A 22,017-nucleotide genomic window follows, 5' to 3' on the forward strand; every position below is an offset into this window, starting at 1 on the left:
AGGTTCCTATGGCGGCTATTCCAGTGTCGCTATTTTCCAACCTCCAGCATATGTTGGATGATTATAATAGAAGATTTTCGCCTACCCCCAGGGTACTCCGGGACATGTTTCTTCTGACGCAGCGATGTCTTTTCAGCCTCAGCAAAAACCTTCTGGGCAAGCTCCTTCAGAGTTTCCGCGTACAACTCTCCCCACTAATTCTCAACAGGATTTGAATGATGAATCAGAGCCGGAAAGAGAGGAAGGTGAGGTTAATCAAGATACGGATGATGAACAAGATCCATATATGGCGGAATTTGATGACTACCGAGTTCAGACGCCCTCGCCACAACAGGGCGCTTCCAGTGATTCACCTCCGGTTGACATCGCTAGCTTCCATAAATTAATGGATAAAGCGGCGGACCGCTTCAAGTTGCCTAGGGTGCAGCGAGAGGAAGACTGTTTTCTTTATGATTTTAAAAACCAGCCTTACAAGCAAGTCCATACCATACCGATCATAGACTTTGTTTGGAAAGAGGGGCTGAAGATCATGCAGGCCCCTAACTCCTTGCCTGCTCAAATACCTCGATTGGAGAAGAAATATAAGGCCCCAACGGGCTCGCCTGCATGTTTACTCTCGCATCCTAAGCCAGACTCCGTAGTGACTCAGGCAGCACAACGTCGTGCGCGCAACCCAGCAACACCGGTCTCTTCCCCTCCCGATAGAGAAGGTCGACGTTTAGATGCTATTGGAAAGAAGTTCTCGTCCATGGCGTTTACTTCAGCCCGTGCCGCTAATGCTTTGGCCATTTTAGGTCGTTTCGATCGACAAATGTGGTCGGACATTTCTATGTTGCTTGCGCACCTTCCGGAAACATCCAAAGCGGAAGCGCTCCTGATCCTTCAAGATGGGCAAAGAGCTTCGGAGGAAATGATTGACTGTGCTGTGGACGTGGCAAGTACTGCTTTCCGTATTCTTGCCAGTGCTGTGGCGCTCCGACACCAGGGATGGTTGAAATCCACGTCGTTCAGGCAAGAGGTCCAGTCAAAAATTCTTGACATGCCGTATGATGGAGAATCTTTGTTTGGTTCTCACATCGATGAATCGTTGGAGTCCATAAAGAAGGATACCGACACAGCAAAGTCGCTTAGGTCCTTGCAGTTCAAAAAACAGCCCTTTCGTGGGGCGCGTGGACGGGGCACCTCGTCCAATTATTCGCGAGGAGGTCAATCGCAGTACCGCCAGTACAATCAGGGAAACCAACGTTACTCAAATCAGCAGTCTTCTCATCAACAACACTCCAAGTCATACAGAGGAAAATCTACTTATCGAGGTGCCAACAACAACAACAAACGTCAATGACTTTCGAGTTCAGCAGAATGTTGGAGGGCGAATCTCGCAGTTTTACTCCCAGTGGTCTCAAATAACATCAGACCAATGGGTTTTGGACATTGTGCGCAAGGGTCACACCTTGGAGTTCACAGAGATTCCTCCTCATTTTCCGCCTTCGGACCCGCCACCTCCCCATCTAGAAGAACTGCAACATCAAGTTCTACTTTTGTTAACAAAGGGTGCAGTCGAAGTGGTTCCTGTATCTCAGCGAGGGAAAGGTTTCTATTCGAGGTTTTTCCTCGTTCTGAAGAAAACGGGGGAGTGGCGTCCCATTATGGACTTGAGAGCTCTCAATCAATTCCTGAAGCAACAATCTTTCCGCATGTTGACATTGTCGGAAGTCTTGCGACTTCTCTGCAGCGGAGATTTCTTGACGACAATAGACCTGCAAGACGCCTATTTTCATGTGCCAATAATCCATCGACATCGGCAATACCTGAGGTTCAAGGTGGGTCACGTTCACTATCAGTTCAAGGTCCTGCCTTTTGGCCTCCGGTCAGCTCCTCGTGTTTTCACGAAGGTTCTGGCCCCGGTCATGGCTCATCTGCGACTTCAGGGGGTCCAGATATTTCCCTACCTGGACGATTGTCTTCTGAAATCCCAATCCTCGCTCCAGTTGGCTCACGACACACGTTTGTGCCAGACCCTGTTCTAGTCTCTAGGGTTAACCATCAATGTGGAGAAGTCACACTTCACACCTCTGCGGAACAGGAACTTCCTCTGAGCTATCCTAGACACGGACGTGTCGAAGGCGTTCGTCTCCATCGAACGGCGACAGAAAATAGTTTGTCTGGTCTCCACCATCAGATCAAAAAAGTCAATTTCAGTGCGGATGTTAAAATCATTTCTGGGGATGGCATCATCTTGTATCGCACTGATCCCAAATTGCAGGTTACATACCCGTCCTATACAGGAGGAGTTGGACCTTCAATGGCGTCAAGTGTCAGGGTCGTTCAACGACCAGGTGACAGTCACACCCCGCATGAAGACCTGTCTGCTCTGGTGGGAGCAACGAACCAATCTGGACGAAGGGGTCTCTTTCCTGGCCCAACCTCCGGATCTAACATTGACCACGGACGCGTCCATGGAAGGATGGGGTGCCCATCTCCTGGACCTTTCTATCAAGGGAAAATGGACGGCGATTCAGCGAACCTGGCATATCAGCCGACTGGAGTTGCTGGCAATCTTCCTGGCGCTCAAAGCATTCTTGCCCGTAGTGCAAGGGAAATCGGTGCTGGTCCAAACAGACAACACCAGCATGCACTACATGAACAAACAGGGCGGCACAAAATCTCAGCCTCTGTCTCTTCTAGCGCAAAGGATTCGGGAATGGGCACTTGGTCACAACATTTCTTTGACGGCAGCCAACATACTGGCAGATTCCCTGAGCAGGTCTGCGTCATCCACTCACGAATGGGAGTTGCACCAACCAACTCTAGACTTGGAGTTTCGTCGATGGGGGTCATCCCAAGATCGACCTCTTTGCAACCCCAGTGAATCGGAAGTGCCAGACTTTCGCAAGTTGGCATCCTCATCCAGAATCCAGCGGCAATGCCCTACTCATGGATTGGAGCGGACTATTTGCTTATGCGTTTCCACCGATCCCATTGGTGCCAAGAACGTTGTGGAAGATGCGCAGGCAACCCTGCAGCTTGATTCTAATCGCCCCTCGTTGGCCCAGGCAGGCTTGGTTTTCGGAACTCCTTCTGATGTCGCAATGCAAGCCCATTCATCTCCATCCACGTTCGGACCTCCTGACAATGGACGGCGGGCAGATTTGCCATCCAGACCCGTCGACGCTTCAATTGTCGGCATGGAACCTGAGTACGTTGAATTTGCTTCCTTAACCATGCCCCAAGAATGTAGAGACATTCTAGCGTCGGCTAGAGCTCAATCAACCATCAAAACATATAAGTTAAAGTGGAAGCGTTTCTGTCATTGGTGCGCTGCATCCAATATTCATCCTATTGATTCCACTCCGGAGCAACTTCTACCGTTCTTTCTGAGCCTCGCTCAATCTGGTCTCTCACATGCCACATTGAAAGTCTTTCTGGCAGCCATTTCCTGCTACCGCCATGATGGTTCTACGTCTCTCTTTTCATCCAGGATCCGGCAGTTCGTTAAAGGTCTGTTCAGGAAGTTCCCTCCGTTAAGGCGCCCTCCTCCAGCATGGCACCTCAACGTGGTATTATCACAACTTATGAAGCCTCCATTTGAGCCGATTCATTGAGCACAAATCAAGTTTCTCACCTGGAAGGTTGCTTTACTTTTGGCTTTAACACCGTCTCGCCGTGTAAGTGACCTACACGCTTTCACCATCAAGCCTCCGTATTTACAGTTTAAGCCCGATGGAGTGTCACTACGAACCAATCCTACTTTTCTGCCAAAAGTACCTACTGACTTCCATTTGAACGAACCTGTCTTCTTAAAGACTTTTTTCCCGGATCCTAAGTCTCCAGCAGAACAACGACTACATTCTTTAGACATCAAACGTTGTCTAAAATTCTACATTTCCAGAACAGCCCCTTTCCGTAAATCCGATCAGCTATTTATAGCTTATGGACTGCTACGAAAAGGGCATTCAGTGACTAAACAAACAATTGCACGATGGCTCTCTTCAGCCATATCCTTTTGTCATCAGCAGGCTGGCAGGCCTTTACCGAGTCCAGTGAAGGCACATTCAACAAGAGCGATGGCGTCGTCCACCACGTTGTTTGCAGGGGTGCCTCTACACCAGATTTGTCGAGCAGCGACATGGTCCAGCAGGCACACCTTTACCAGACATTATTGTTTGGAAGCCGTCAACGAAGCGGATACCGCAGTTGGGCAAGCAGTGCTTCGTCATCTTTTCAATTAAGGTGAGCCTCTGTTCCCTCCTCCATTTCTTGAGATTGCCTTTGCTTTTAAGCTGTATGTTGTTCTTTTCAAGTGTTAGGAATTCTTGCAATCTCAGTTCTAGGAGGTTACTGCTAGCTATTCTATTCAAGCATGTGAATCTATGAAAGACACCCCTAATACTGGAGAAGAACAATAGTTACTTACCTGTAAACAGGTGGTTCTCCAGTATTGGTGTCTTTCATAGATTCACATGCGACCCACCCTCCTCCCCTCAGAGGCTCTTGTTCTCCTCATACGCTCTTATTACTTGTGCTACGAAAATCTGAGGGCTTGAGCTTCTGAGGAGAAGGTTCTAGAGGGTGCTTGAGCCTGATTGGCTGCAGTTTGGACTAACATAATGACACTGATATGTTGCAAATGAGTTTTTTTTTCTTTCTAATGCATTCCTATGTAGGAACCTTTGTTGAGGTTTTTCAGTATATGTTTTATCTATTTTATTATGTGTTATGATATTACATATGTATTTATATTAGCATTATTGCTATTTTATTTACCGTGGGACTCCCACTTCGACGACGGGGAATATTCAAGCATGTGAATCTATGAAAGACACCAATACCGCAGAACCACCTGTTTACAGGTAAGTAACTATTGTTCATATAAGGGCATGAATCAGGAAATTCATTCGGAATCTAAATCGACACACAACAGTACATTTTACAATAAATTCAACACTACCTTATTGTTGGATTTATCATTACCATTCTACTGAGTTATTTAATCCTTGTGTTATGGCTTTTCTTTCTCCAGTTATTAACTAATAACCTTTACCCATGTTAATCTATGGCATGAGATTTTCAATGGGAGAAATTACTTGGGCCATTTTTCAAGCACCAAGGCTTATTAAAACATATTTTATAAGTACGCTACATATATCTACAGGACCCCCGCCTCCGGAACACCTAGGTGAGACTTGAGGAGTTCTGAATATGTAAAAATATTGCAGATCCTCCCTCCACAGTGCTCCTACCACCAAGTCCATTTTGGGCAGCACTTTATCACAATGTGGAGTGTGAAATGTGCAATTTGCCCAGGGCATATAAAACTCATTTTATAAGCGTCTACCTTATAGATACCTGATCCCCCACCTCAGGCACACCTAGGGGAGACCCTGGGGGTACCTAACATGCCCAAACATTGTAGTTTAACTATTTTTAGGTGCCCCAAACACAAAAGTCGAGTTTGGGCACAATTTGCCTTTTAAAAACAGTGTTGCCACACAGAGCCATTTTTTAAAATACCTCTGGCTTCAGCAGTGCACAAATGTAAGTGCAGAAAGATCTGCTGGCCTCTGAATTGCCATGCCCTATTATATACTAGGGACTGATGTGTAGTTTCAATCCCCCTGCCCTAATATGTACTAGGGCCCTATGGGGTAGGTCATGCCAATTAGGCGTGGGCGTAGTTCGCGAAGTAGTGCTACACGAAGTGCACTCCGCTCTACGCGAACTGCGTAGTCGTATGTTCGCACTGTGCAAGATGTCATTTTCAATTGTTGCACAGTGCGGACAAGCATCCGGCTTTGTGCAATCATTGAAAACAGCATCTTGCACAGTGCGAGCTGTTCTTTTCTGCCGCTTGAGTAGATTTTTACTCAAGCTGCAGCTTTCTCAACGCAGACTGGTAGTTTCCATTCGCGAGCGGTCGTGAGCATGCGCGACTACTCGCAATGAGAAACCTGACCTCCCCGCGTTGAGAATCTCACCGGAAGGTTTATTTTCCATGCTTGCGATCGGCAACTTGATGTTGGTGATCGCGAACAAGGAAAAAGTCTCGCGAGAATGTCCTTTTGCTTGCTCGCGGTCGCCAACTTGACGTTGAGGAGCGTGAGCAAGCAAAAAATTACCGCTACGCATGTTTGCACTGTGCTAAGTGCAGTTCGCGTAGTGCAAAGTTGCGCCAAATACCCGAGCGTAGAGTAGTGCTTCGCCCAGGGTTAATGCCAATCACAGGGGTACCCCAACCCTTAGTGTACCCTAGTGTATGTAAGTATCACTGTATTCAAAGTGTTGTCAGCATAGCATTGGCCCTGGGTCTGGTTAGGCAGAGCCCAGGGTAAGGCAGAGACTGTTGACACCAGTACCAGTCACCAAAAAGTTGGGGGGTGCCCAGGACACAGGATGACTTTGCAACCCCAGCCCCATGAGCTTTGCTTCCACAGCCAAGTAGCCTGCTCAAAACCAGTCCCTGACCGAAGACCCCCTTAGCCCCATTGGCTAACATTGGGCCCTTGCACTGTGCACCCAGCCACCCCAGTGCCTCTGGTGGTGCAATGTGAGTGCCTAACTGGACCTTGGGGAACCTTGGTCCTAACCCCCAAAACTCCTACTCGTAATTTGTTTACTTACCTGAGAACTGTTACCCCTTTTTCCCATAGTAACCAATGTTACGAGTTTTCTGTTCCTAAAAATGTGTTGCCCTGTGTTTTGTATGAGGGAAAAAGTAACTTTCTTAAACCTGAAAAGTTCTTACTTACCTTGTATTGTATGATCCACGGTGTAATATCTAGTTATATCATCCCAAGTAGGCGATGTTCTCCAAAAGTAGTTGAAAGTAATTTTACTGTATTTTAAACTGTTTTAAAAGTAATACAAACCTGTAAACAATTGCAATACAAGCCACCATTGCGTTTCTGTGTACAGCTTTGCATTTGAAAGTATTGCTTACTTGCCTATGCCAAGTCTTGCTTGGTTCAGCAAAATAAAATATAAGTATACCTTTTTATACTTACCTAAGTGGTCTGGTTTCAGTCTGAGTGTGTGCCATCAGCCTTGATTGAGTGAATACAAGAAAAGCTTAACACACCCTCCTGATAAGTCTAACTGTTCGCCCACACTACCACAAAGAGAGCTGTTAGTACTTGTCTAATTTAGTCTCTGCTATACCTCTGGGAACTCCCTGGACTCTGTACACACTATGCCTTACTTTGGTATAGTATATACAGAACCACCTTCCTACATGGTCCTGTTGAACAAATTAGGAGTCTGCCACAATTGTGAGCATGTGAAGATTGCTATAATGACTTCACATGACTATATATATATATATATATATATATATATATATATATAACTGCTCCAACCTCCGTGTTCATCCTTGTACACAAAGAAAGCACTCTTGGGGGCGAGTCCAAAGCGTTTATTTTACGGACTCATGGTAACCAGACGCGTTTCGGCAAAAGCCTTTATTGATGGTAACTTGGTGCGCCTGAAACGGTCCTCTTTTTTGTCAATCACATTTTAATCCACACTGAGAAATGGCAGACATCTTGTAATGTACATGAAACGCCCTCATGGTTTTCACAGCAAAATTACCCAAATGCATAATTATGCCTGCATAAAAACACCACATATTATTGTGTCGTGATTTACTCAAATACCGCCCACAGATGGGCCAACATTAATAGTCATAAACGCATCTGTGCAATATTCGATAAATAGCAAATCTGACAACTGCAAATTTCATCCTCAATCTTGCCCTGAATGGGCTTTCTAACTAATAATTATATCATAATTCATTACAAGATGTTTTCTCAGTGTGCCCATCATTCATTAAAACATTAATCTTGCATAATCAGATCTGAATCCAAAACATTATCCGAAATGTCATGAGGTTAAAAATCAAGCCTTAATACAGATTACCCCATGGCCACAGAATAACACACCTATTCTCCCTGATGGGAATTGAGACCGACAGGTACTTTCGTCTGAAAGTCAATGATGTACCTTGATTCTAATCTTCTTAGACTACTTACCCTATCTCCTCCTCTGGGATTTAACGGTACATGATCAAGTGCAAAAAAAGGTAAAAGAGATCTGTCACAATTGTGTCTATCTTTCAAATGGCGAAAAAGCACCAGCACGGAAGTGCAAGAAGGAGGTGGAACTAGGAGCAGATAAATATATATTCATTTACTGAAATAACCATAGGTTTCAGACAAGTTATACTTAGGAACTACCATTTAAAAAACCTTAGAAAATCACTGAAAAAAAAAATAGGTTTTATGGGTGTTTTAGTTAGTTGGACATTTCACTCGTACAAAACCATTGAAATTCCCACGTTCTAGTTAGTTGTATTAACTATAACTTGTGCGCCCGTAATCCAGTGCTGATGATGTCACATATTACATCATTCATGACCTGGTCAGTGACATCACTGATGACATCACTGATAACGTCTCAAATTACATCACTGATGACATCATCCAGTGAATGTGGTTTGTTTCGATATTTAAATAAGTATTATATATATATGTATATATATATATATATTACCTACTGGCTATCGCCAGTAGGTATATATAGTTAGGATTTTTTCTCTATGGGACTTTTGAAAATTCTATGTCTAATAACTTTGGCGTTTGTGGACGGAATCGGCTGAAATTTTCAGGAAAATGGCACATTTTGTTTCTGAGCAGCCCCTGAAAATTTGGGGGGGGGTTCGTCAAGGGGGGGCCGAGAAAAAAGGGGGGTCCCAAAACGCGTTTTTCCCATGTTAATTTCCATAGGGCGTTTGGCCTCACTTTTAGCTCGAACGGCTGAATGGATTTGCACGAAACTTGGCAAAATTGTAGGGACTGTTAGCCCGATGTGCCTTTGCTGGGTCTCAATATATGTGCTCCAGTGGATTTTGAGAAATTAACGTTTTAAAAAATTATATATCTGTGACAGCGTCCCAGATAACGCTCCAGATCGCGTACTTTTTGCGTCACGGAGCTTTGCGAAGCGATGCTGATTGGCTCTCCGGTGTCTGTCAACATTCTAAACAGTCCGGAGCGGCCGCCATCTTGTCTCTCGGTAGGATCGAGAGACAAGAAGAGGTGAAAAACAAAGGGGGAATTTAATGAAAGGGGGCAAGGTAGACCCCTCTTGACCCCCTAGGAATGATGTTGGGGTTATTAAAGGGTCCCGTGGGGAAAATTAAAAAAATTTGATTTTTCACGGTAGAAGCGCTTCTCGGTTCGCAAATTAACGGCTGAATGGATTTGCACGAAACTTGGCAAAATTATAGGGACTGTTAGTCCGATGTGCCTTTGCTGGGTCTCAATATATGTGCTCCAGTGGATTTTGTGAAATTAACGTTTAAAAAACAGGCATATCTGTGACAACGTCCCAGATAGCGCTCCAGATCGCGTACTTTTCGCGTAACGGAGCTTTGCGTAGCGAAGCTGATTGGCGCTCCGGTGTCTGTCAACATTCTAAACAGTCCGGTGCGGCCGCCATCTTGTCTCTCGGTAGGATCGAGAGACAAGAAGAGGTGAAAAACAAAGGGGGAATTTAATGAAAGGGGGCAAGGTAGACCCCTCTTGACCCCCTAGGAATGATGTTGGGGTTATTAAAGGGTCCCGTGGGGAAAATTAAAAAAATTTGATTTTTCACGGTAGAAGCGCTTCTCGGTTCGCAAATTAACGGCTGAATGGATTTGCACGAAACTTGGCAAAATTATGGGGACTGTTAGTCCGATGTGCCTTTGCTGGGTCTCAATATATGTGCTCCAGTGGATTTTGTGAAATTAACGTTTAAAAAACAGGCATATCTGTGACAACGTCCCAGATAGCGCTCCAGATCGCGTACTTTTCGCGTAACGGAGCTTTGCGTAGCGAAGCTGATTGGCGCTCCGGTGTCTGTCAACATTCTAAACAGTCCGGTGCGGCCGCCATCTTGTCTGTCGGTAGGATCGAGAGACAAGAGGAGGAGAAAAACGAAGGGGGAATTTAATGAAAGGGGGCTAGGTAGACCTCTCTTGACCCCCTAGGAATGATGTTGGGGTTATTAAAGGGTCCCGGGGGGCAAATAATAAAAATTTGATTTTTCGCGGTAGAAGCGCTTCTCGGTTCGCAAACTGGTAGCGAAACGTGAATTCGCCATTTTGTGTTTCGATTTCATTAAATTACTAGGTATAAGGGGGTACGGGAGACGTATCCTGACCCCTTTTGTTTTCTGAGGGTGGCTGAGGAGGCTCATATATGTTGATACATGTCTTCCAGCGGCTGTGCGTGAGCGTTTTTTTTTTTGTTGCGTGACGTCTGTTAACGTTCGATTCGATGGAAATCAGGAAGTGTTGACCGCCATTTTGTCACTGCGAGTAAATATTTTGTTTTAAATAATTGTTATAAATTAATCCTTATTGATAAACATTGTCTGCGCCATCTTGTCTTTTTTGCAATGCCACACTTTTGTTGAGCACGGCAGCAATTTTAGATGCCTTGACCAGACCCACTCTCTGCACGCCGCCGATCCTCAGCATGGCTCCTCACCCTCGCAAGCATCTCCCCCACGCACTGGTCACCCCCGCTCTCTCTCTCATGCATGGGCCAGAAACCTCCTCCTATGTGCGCTGCTCTTCCCTGAGAATCACAACCTGTGCCCGCCCGACACCACCCTTTCACCCTATTCACTACCGCACCCTCCGACACTCCTCTTCCTCTGTGTCCGATTGTCCAGGCCGGTCCCAGGCTATCACCTAGCCCTGCAGATGTAGTTTATGGCCCCAGCTGTAGAGAATCACCCCTCTTCAAAGGAGTTACAGTAGATCAAGGCCCCCACCCGATGAGATCCGTCACACCACACGCGTTCCTACTATCTGATAACCATCCTGTATTGTGCTTGGGGAGGGGATTCTCACTGTGAGGGTGTGTGGGACCGAGCCTGAAGCGGAAGATTCCAGGGATGCCTCTTTGTACATCAAAGTTTTTACAATTATGTGTTACATTAAAAATATATAGCACTCCAACAAAGTAGAAGGAAAATAACACTTTAATAACTTATAAATATATAGAACGCAACAAAAACAGTAAATACATTTAAACATTTTTTAAAAAAAGAAGCAACAATGGTCAGTAGCTGTGTTTTGTGCGAATACTCCCAAGGCAGCACAACGTGCTGAGTTCTGGAGGGCACCCAGGTGATGTTACCTGGGTGCCGCACTGGTTTTTGGTATCCTACAATGCAGCTCCGAAAAACGGCGTGGGGCGTCCCGGGGGGTGCGCGGGGAGGCCTCGTCAGTAGCGGTCTGTTGTGCGAATAGTCCCAAGGCAGCAGAACGCGCTGAGATGTGGATGGCACCCAGGTGATGTCCAGTAAGTTGTCGCACTGGTTTTGGCATCCTACAATGCTGCTCCGAAAAACGGCGTGGGGCGCCCCGGGGGGTGGGGGGGTGGTGGCATGAACGGGTCTCCCCAGGTGGAGGCTCGTCGGCTGTACTGGGGCGCCCCTTTACCGTTTCAGTTGCCATTCCGCCCGCTTTTGCTACACTGTGCCTCATCCGCCATTCAGCTGTTTATCACCCGCTCTTGCGGCTACAGCGGCTCGTTGAGTTGCGCCCACTCTTGCGGTGCAGCGATAGGCGGCTGCCACAGGACTCTTAAAATGGCGGACGGCTCTTCGGATTTGGGCCTGGTCCACTAACATGGCCCTGGGACACCTTGGAACTCGGACGTCCCCTGAGCCTTGAAGATTTCACAAAAGTCTTGGGGGCTCCCGACTCCTGCAGGCTTCCGGTGGGGAACGGCTGCCATGATTGCTCGCGGAATGACCACGACGGAGCCACGAGATGGTGGTGCTCTCAGGCTGACGACAGCTTTAGTCTGAAACATCTAGAAACAAGGTGGGGCTTTCATCGTTTGGGAAAAAAAAATGTTTTAATCCAATGAAAAGTGATATTTTTAGGTCATATGATCAAGCCTTCCATCAATAGGAAACCAAAAGTAAAATGAACCAATGAAAAGTTTTATAAAGAAGTCACATGACCTGTTATGCTTACGTTACGCGCTGCTATAAAAAGCGTAGAAAATCCGTTGGCACGTGAGGCGGCGTCAGTAGCGGACCGATGTGCGAATAGGCCGAAGGCAGCACAACGCGCCGAGATCCGGATGGCACCGAGGTGGTGTCCAGCAAGTTGCACTGGTGTGGCCATCCTACAATGCTGTGCCGAAAGTCGGCGTGGGGTGCCTGGGGGGGGGGGGGGGGGTGGCGCAAACTGGCCTCTCTCGCCTCCTCAGGTGGAGGCACCTGATGTGCAGTGCGGCGCCCCTTATCTTTTCACTCGCCGTCCAGCAGAGTTGCGCCCGCACTTGCTGCTACAGTAGGCCGAAGGCAGCACAACTCTCCAAGATCCGGATGGCACCGAGGTGGTGTCCAGCAAATTGCCGCACTGATGTGGCCATCCTACAATGCTGCTCCGAAATTCGGCGTGGGGCGCCCCGTTGGCCTGTGAGGTCGCTTCAGTCAGTGGGGGCTGTTTGAGAAAGCAATGTGATGCTGTGCGTCGCCCCCAAGATGGAGGCTCCTCGGCTGCAGTGGGGCGCCCCTTGGTGTTTCACTCGCTATCCAGCTGAGTTGCGTCCGCACTTGCGGCTACAGTAGGCCGAAGGAAGCACAACGCGCCGAGATCTGGATGGCACCGAGGTGGTGTCTAGCAAGTTGCCGCACTGGTGTGGCCATCCTACAATGCTGCGCCGAAAGTTCCATGGTCCGGCGGAACTTTTTTCCTTTTCCTTTCTGCATCTTGTCCCACAATCCGTTTAACCTTTAGACACGACCAGGTCCCTGAATGTGTGCAGGGGGACGCTATTGATTGAATCAAAATGGCGGCTTCACACAAAGCTGACTCAAGCGTTGCTGGTGATGCTATACAGACAATAAATGGTTTTCAGTTTGTACATTCTTCAGGATTTTTCCATCCAAGTCTGCTTGAGAGTTTGAAGAACAATGGCTTTAGATCTTGCCCTCCCCTCTTTTGACTGTTGGTCTTGTTGCCAATGTCTTCTGTTGTCATTTAACTGAACCTTTTTTGACTGCCGAAAGGGGTTCTGGTCCGACCGCTGGTTGGTGGAGATATTTTGACTATATCCTGGACCTGCCCGGCCTCGCCCAAAATGGCGCCGGTATAAATGGGACTCGTACCTCCTTGTTGTGTACTGGTTGCACAACCTTGATATCACGAGATACGTATGCAGTTTTGAAGCACATGGCGGGCGGGAATGAGAATTGATTGAATATTTCGACATCCCTATTGATATTAAGTTCTGATGTGTTATTGATTACTGTACTATTGAAAGTTCAAATTAACGTCACCCATGGTACTTGCCCGCAAATGTATATCTAGATAATTTTATTGGAAGTGGCCCTGTCGTATTTTAATTACAAAATGTATGTCCACCGATTCCGCAACTGTTAGACACCTTAGTTCTTGCAACCTAATGGCCCGCTCGTTGCGTTCCTCTACAGTGTAAATGTCTCCTCATCATATACGATTCCAGTTTGCTCCGTGGCTGGCCCACATGGTTATAGGCCCGTATTTGTATACTGACATTTTCACAATAAAGGTTTTTAAAACAAAACATGGTAGTAGTATTTACATTGGTAAAGTTTTTCATTTTAGTCACTGTTTTCGAATCAGTAAAAGGCAAGTGAAATAAAGCAGTCCAATTACATGACGGATAAAAGGTATAATACACAGGAACGCAGTAAAGATAAATGGTCAAGGGCTGTTGTGTTTTTTACTCCTGCAACATAAAGTGATCGATAAGAATCTGATATTCGGGCGTATCGGCGACTAAGACAGCAGGCCGAGCATCTTTTGCTCAACGGCTCCGTCATGGGACGAAGAAACGCCCTTTTGCTAGAAAAAGGAATATATTTTACTTGCAGGACAGTTGTAAATTTTCCGGGAAAATACATTAGCCTGGAACATTATAACATATATGTTTAAGAAAAAATAATGTTCGAAAGCAATAAAAAGCGTAATTTTTAGGTCATATGACCAAGCCTTTCATCATTAGTATAACAAAAGTAAAATGAACCAATGAAAAGTTTTATTAACAAGTCACATGACCTGTTATGCTTACGTTACGCGCTGCACGCCGCGCCCCGGATCCCTTCCGGGAAGCTGCGCTTCGCGCACTGGAGTGCTTCCGGGTGCGCTAACGCGGCGTGTCATATAACGCATTACGCGACGTAGGTCCAGAATATAGTCAAAATGTCTCCACCAACCAGTGGTCGGAACACAACCCCTTTCAGCAGTCTAAAAAGTTCTGTTAAATGACAACAGAAGGGACAGGCAACAAGAACCATCAGTCAAAGAGGGGAGGGCAAGTTCTTCCCTACCGGGTCACGTTGGGGCGCTACCGGAATTGATCGAATTGGTAGTCTACAGTGTTTCTGGATGTTTCAGACTGAAGCTGGCGTTAGCATGAGAGCACCACCATCTCGTATGTCAGTCGTGGCCATTCCATGAGCAATCATGGCAGCCGCTCCCCACCAGAAGCCTGCGGGAGTCGGGGGCCCCCAAGACTTTTGTAGAATCTTCAAGGCTCAGTGGACGCTTTCGAGAATGGGGCCCAAGCCCTAGCAGACAAGCGTCCGAGTTCCAAGGTGTCCCATGGCCATTTTAGTGGACCACGCCCAAATCTGAAGAGGCGCCCGCCATTTTGAGAGTCCTGTGGCAGCCGCCTATAGTTGCATCGCAAGAGCGGGAGCAACTCAACTACATGGTGACCGAGACGCTGTAGTCGCAAGAGCAGGCAGTAAACAGCTGAATGGCGGAAGAGGCACAGTGTAGCAAAAGCGGGCGGAATGGCAACTGAAACGGTAAAGGGGCGCCCCACTACAGCGTGCCTTCAGGACAAACGGATTGTGGGATAAGGTCCAGAATGGAAGAGTCATCAAAAGGCAAAAAGTTCCGCCGGACCCCGGGAGCCGGCCGCCTATGTCGGGGGCGATCTTAGGCCACGCCAGGGCAACACGACTTGGGGAGGGGGCAGAAGTCAAGCGCACCCTCCCAGTCCGCCCCACCACACCGTATGTTGAAAATCTGAAGCCATCGTTCTACAAACTCTCAACCAGCCTTGGATGAAAAATCTTGAAGAATGTACAAACTGAAAACCAGTTTTTGTTTGCATAGCATCAGCAGCAACGCTTGCTATCAGAATGCATGAGTTTCATGCTCGATCGATTGAGCTAGCCGGATCAGGCAACAAAAAGTATAAAATAGTTATGTAAATAGTTATTTAATAAAATGTTTTACCCTGTTACTTTGCTGGTGTGTTGTATATATTTATAATATTTGCATAGAGTTTATCGTTATTTTGGGCGGGGTGGGTGGCGGAGCCGAGCTGTCTTGCAGCCATCATGGTGTGGAGCTCAGTTCATCTCACTAGTTTCGTATTTCTCATGAAGGGTTGTTCCTAATGTTTCTATTTTAGCGAGGTCAAAAAGAGATCCCATTAGTGGCCTACTGATTTTGCTCGATTATTTTTTTTTTAACACGATTTTTCACTATCTGCAAAGACTAAACAGAGTATTGCGGCTTTGTGCTTGTTAGTAAATAGAGAATGAACCAAAGAGAATAAATTCTAAAATAGTAAATGCTTGGATAACAATCAATCAAATGGAGAGACAAGCAGGCACGACGGATTACAACGGGGGCAAAGGCCTGCGTTAACTACCCTTCACTATCTGCAAAGAGAGAGTACTTCTAAGAGAAAAGAGGGGGGGGGGCAGCGTTTAAAGCACATCAGCGTGCATAAACACGAAAATGTTTTTACCTATCACGTACTTGACATTTGACAGCTTTTGATATTTGTTATTAAAAAACCATTGAAATTCAATGAGTGATGTCATTTGAGATGTCATCAGTGATGCCATCAGTGATGTCACTGAGCATGTCATGAATGATGTAATATGTGACATCATCAGCAGTGGATTGCGGGTGCGCGATATATAGTTAGCGCATCTAACTATATATGCGAATTTCAATGGTTTTATGCGAGTAAAATAAGGTTTTGAAAATGCTAATCCCTAACTATATATGGGCTAAAACCTATGGTTTTTTCATTGAATATATATATATATATATATATATATATAAAATTCACTCATAATTTCCCTCTCCAAAAGGAAATAACGCAGGATACCTCTGGATGCTTTAAACAAGATGTTTTATTCAGGCAAAAGTGGCAACTGCCTACCGACGTGTTTCGCCAGTTACGGCTTGTTCACTGTAAAGCTGTGAAAGTGACTTGTGCTATTTACATACTTGTGCATAAACAGTGAGGTAGGACTGATTTCCACAACAGGCTGTTTGTGGCAGACATTTTAAGCTAGTCATTTACATAAGCTCATAATGATCGTCCTTCGTAGTATATTAACACAATTTCACTCTTAACACACCCGTTACATGGGAAAGTGAATTAATCCAACGTTATTGTAATAATTCAAATACAATCATTGTGAGATAATAAACATACATCATTTCATTGTATGATTATCAAACGAAAAAAGGATATTGTTCAAACAGCAAGACTTGGGCGGGAGTGTTGCTGTATTTGAATTATTACAGAGCCATTGTTTAACATAAATCAGCACGACAGCTTTGTCGTGGAAGGAGCACCACCCAGCTAATGAGGAAGGAGCCGTTGGAGTAAGGGGCCGTCTGCACACAAACTTTCCAGTGCGTGATGGCGCAGCAGCACGAGAAACTACAGAGGTGATGTTTTCACACTGTGGCCCACTGGGGGCATTAATATCATGGTGAGGTCGAGATAAATCACTGTGAACTTTACAAAATGTTGGAAGCTACATCGCAGAACCCACTGTGGGTCAATTGAAACAATACAAGTCCCACAATGCATGCTACCAAGCAGGCTGAACTGAATAGCCATTAAGACTGTGAGACCTGTGCACACTTGCAAGCTTTCATCCCCCTGAGGAAAGAGCGCACAGCTCAGAAACGCGTCGGGGAAAGAGACTGAATTACAGATGGGACTTCACCTTCGAAATGAAAAATAAAGTAAGGTTTTGAAGCCTACCTGCTGCGGAGTGATTCTTCATTTGCAGAGCCTTTGTTTAACATAAATCAGCACGACAGCTTCGTCGTGGAAGGAGCACCACCCAGCTAATGAGGAAGGAGCCGTTGGAGTAAGGGGCCGTCTGCACACAAACTTTCCAGTGCGTGATGGCGCAGCAGCACGAGAAACTACAGAGGTGATGTTTTCACACTGGGGCCCACTTGGGGCTTTAATATCATGGTGAGGTCGAGATAAATCACTGTGAACTTTACAAAATGTTGGAAGCTACATCGAAGAACCCACTGTGGGTCAATTGAAATAATACAAGTCCCACAATGCATGCTACCAAGCAGGCTTAACTGAATAGCCATTAAGACTGTGAGACCTGTGCACACCTGCAAGCTTTCATCCCCCTGAGGAAAGAGCGCAAAGCTCAGAAACGCATCGGGGAAAGAGACTGAATTACAGATGGGACTTCACCTTTGAAATGAAAAATAAAGTAAGGTTTTGAAGCCTACCTGCTGCGGAGTGATTCTTCATTTGCAGAGCCTTTGTTTAACATATATATATATATATATATATATATATATATATATATTCACTGAAAAAACCATAGGTTATAGACCATATATAGTTAGGAATTAGCATTTACAAAACCTTATTTTACTCACACAAAACCATTGAAATTCCATATATAGTTAGTTGCACTAACTATATATCGCGCACCCGCAATCCACTGCTGATGATGTCACATATTACATCATTCATGACATGGTCAGTGACATCACTGATGACATCACTGATGACATCTCAAATGACATCACTGATGACATCACTGATGACAACATCCAGTGACTGTATGTTTCTGTAAAGTTAAAATATGTCTTACATATTGAAGAATAAGTGGATGTATAAGTGTCTGGATGAAGGATTTAGTAGGTGCATGACTGACTGTATGAGTGAGTGATTAAATGTGTCTCACTGAGTCATTGGTTAGTGACTAAACTGTCTTAATTTGTGCATCATTATGTCTGTTGTTCTGTAAACTGTTGCATGTGTTGATAAGTAGCTATATGAGTAACTATATGGGTTATTGATTGGTTGCCCAAGTATTTGTATGGGAGACTGAGTGTGTGTGTGGGTGGCTGGGAGGTGTATGACTCTGTGCATAGATGTGTGAGCAGTTGATTCACTAGATGTATGGTTTCAAAAGTGCATGTGGAAACAGCTGTATGGGCGGTTGACTGTGTGCATGAGTGTATTGGTGAGTGAATGGATATCTCAGTGCTACATGTCAAAGTAAGTACATATGTAAAACACAGTACATGTGAGAGTTGACATATATAAATAACTGTGCATAAGAGCCAGTGAATGTGTGAGTGGCTGTATGGATCATTGTGAACTTGTATCAGGGATTGTATAAGAGAGTAAATATGTGTTAGTATATGTTTGAATAAGTAAAGTTTGTATAACTGTATAGTTGAGGAAATGGAGGTGTGATTGATTCTTTGCATGACTGACTAGGTGTGTGAGTAACTCCATGGATGAGTGACAGTCTGTGAGTGTCTGTTTACACTGATTGTATCTAAGGTTATATTAGAGTCTGAAGAGGTTCATCGTATTATCACATGAATGATATCATCAGTGATGTGATCAGTAATGTCAAATGAGATGTCATCAGTGATGTCATCCGTGATGTCATTTGAGATGTCATCAGTGATGTCATTTGAGATGTCATCAGTGATGTCATCAGTGATGTCACTGACCATGTCATGAATGATGTAATATGTGACATCATCAGCAGTGGATTGCGGGTGCGCGATATATAGTTAGTGCAACTAACTATATATGGAATTTCAATGGTTTTGTGTGAGTAAAATAAGGTTTTGTAAATGCTAATTCCTAACTATATATGGTCTATAAACTATGGTTTTTTCAGTGAATTTTCAAGGTTTTGTAAATGCTAATTCCTAACTATATATGGTCTATAACCTATGGTTTTTTCAGTGAATTTTCAAGGTTTTGTAAATGCTAATTCCTAACTATATATGGTCTATAGCCTATGGTTTTTTCAGTGAATATATATATATACATACATATATAAACATATATCATCTGTATATCTATATAAATACAAACATAAATGCATGCATACATATACTTATGTGCATACAGATGCATGTTATTTACATGAAAGTTGAAAAAACACTAATAAAAACAAAGCTAAAAAGCCACCTCATTACAAACAGAATGGCTTTAACTTAAACGAGGGCGAGATCTATTGCATTTTCAATGCTTGTTTACTTTGGTTCCATCAAGAAGGCATTCAGATGTGTCACACATTTGCCATCAATTCTGAATGTTAGCACTCTAGTTGCACATTAGATCACTGTAGTAAAGCTACTGCTCACCAGGGACGTCTGCTGCTGGTATTCAAAGTGCATGTTTCAGTCTGCATGTCAGAATTTTTTTAATGAAATAGAAAAGGATTTGAGAAGTCACTCAAAATGATCCCTAATTTTTCTTTCTGAAGCACTAATCATAATTCATATGGCAAAATATACCCCCTCATTTTGTTCCTTTTTAAATTAAATGTTTTAAGAGTTACCACTTTATTCCAATCAAGATGGCTTCAGGTGTGCCATACCTTTGTAATAAGTAGGACTGTTAGCGCTCTAGTTGTTCTTTAGAACACTCTGGGACATTCTGTCATTGGGCTATACTTGGGCTACATCTGGGTGATATTTGGGCTACATTTGGGCTCTTTTGTCTCTGGTGGCCATTTTGGGAGACTGCATGTCAGAATTTTTTAATGAAATAGAAGAGGATTTGAAAAGTCACTCAAAATGTGCCCTAATTTTTCTTTCTGCAGCACTAATAATACCGTCTATTGCATAATATACCCCCTCATTTTGTTCCTTTTTAAATTAAATGTTTTAAGAGTTACCACTTTATTCCCATCACGATGGCTCCAGGTGTGCTATACCTTTGTAATAAGTAGGACTGTTAGCGCTCTAGTTGTTCTTTAGAACACTCTGGGACATTCTGTCATTGGGCTATACTTGGGCTACATCTGGGTGATATTTGGGCTACATTTGGGCTCATTTGTCTCTGGTGGCCATTTTGGGAGACTGCATGTCAGAATGTTTTAATGAAATATAAAAGGATTTGAGAAGTCACTCAAAATGTGCCCTAAGTTTTTCATTCTGCAGCACTAATCATACTTTCTATGGCAAAATATACCCCCTCATGTTGTTTCTTTTTAAATTAAATGTTTTAAGAGTTACCACTTAATTCCAATCAAGATGGCTTCAGGTGTGCCATACCTTTGTAATAAGTAGGACTGTTAGCGCTCTAGTTGTTCTTTAGAACACTCTAGGAGGCTGCAGTAGAACACAAAGGAATCAACTGACAGTCTCTAACCTTGTTGGATGTACATGTTTTACTGAGAATGTCAGACTTCATTTTCACATGACTGAGAAAGATAATGTGAATTTACAGAAAATATGCTTTCAGTTTAGCTTATAGATCCCCTTCCAAACCACTGTGGGAAAATCATGAGATATTAGTTTTCTTTCAGACAATATTCATGATATCACAGCAGAAGGTTTTTTCACATGGTAAAATCACCTTAGAACCCACCACAATTCCTAAAACGAGTATGGTACCATCAACAAATGATTTATAATGTAACTAAAGTCCTAAAACCCTCTATTAACTACAATGCTTTTTAATGAGGTGCTATCATGTATATTGGTCCCAAGATGGCTGCCAACACTTCTTGGATGAAGTGCTGACAGCCAATCAGATCAGATGTGTGGTTAGGCTCCGCCCAGATATATATCTTTTTTTTAACCTAAATTACTCAAAATCCACTGGAGCACATATATTGAGACCTAGCAAAGGCACATCAGGCTAACAGTCCCTACAATTTTGCCAAGTTTCGTGCAAATCCATTCAGCCGTTCGAGCTAAAAGTGAGGCCAACCGCCCTATGGAAATTAACATGGGAAAAACGCGTTTTGGGACCCCCCTTTTTTCTCTGCCCCCCCTTGATGAAACCCCCCCAAATTGTCAGGGGCTGCTCAGAAACAAAATGTTCAATTTTCCTGAAAATTTCAGCCAATTCCGTCCACAAACGCCAAAGTTATTAGACATAGAATTTTCAAAAATCCCATAGAGAAAAAATCCTAACTATATATACCTACTGGCGACCGCCAGTAGGTAATATATATATATATATATATATATATATATATATATATATATATATAGCAATCTGCCTTGAAGAGTGAGTGGCTGTATAAGTGTCTGAATGGAGGATTTAGTAGCAATGTGATAGTGTAAGTGACACATTTAAACTGTCTCATTAAATATATGGGATAGTGATTAAACTGTGGGAATACCTGTATCACTCTATCTCTTGCAGTGTAAACTACTACATAAGTTGGTTACCAGCTATGTGAAAGTCTATATTAGTTATTAATTAGTTAAGTGAGTATTTATGTGGGATAGTGAATGAATGTGTGTGTGGTTGGGTGGGAGGTTTGCGACTGTCCAAAGATGTGTAAATAGTTGATTTAGCAGGTATATGAGGTTAAGGGATATATGTTGATACCACGCATACTTTTAGCACGCATACCATTACCACGCATTTTTTACAACGCAGGACCTATTACAACGAATACCTTTACAACGCAATACACTACAACGCAGGTACTATTACAACGCATACCATTACAACGTAAGTATAGGTAAGTATATAATATTTAAAAATATTGTAATTAATAATAATTTAATTTTTTAAATTAATAATTATTTTATTATTAATTTTTTTATTAATTATATTAATTTTTATTTATTAATTTGTAAATATATATGTTAAAAATAGCCCTATACCCCAAAACCCAAACCCAACCCTGAAACCTAAAAATACCCCTGTACCCCAAAACCCAAACCCA

Source organism: Lissotriton vulgaris, chromosome 9 (genome assembly GCF_964263255.1).
Source record: "Lissotriton vulgaris chromosome 9, aLisVul1.2, whole genome shotgun sequence".
NCBI lineage: Eukaryota > Metazoa > Chordata > Amphibia > Caudata > Salamandridae > Lissotriton > Lissotriton vulgaris.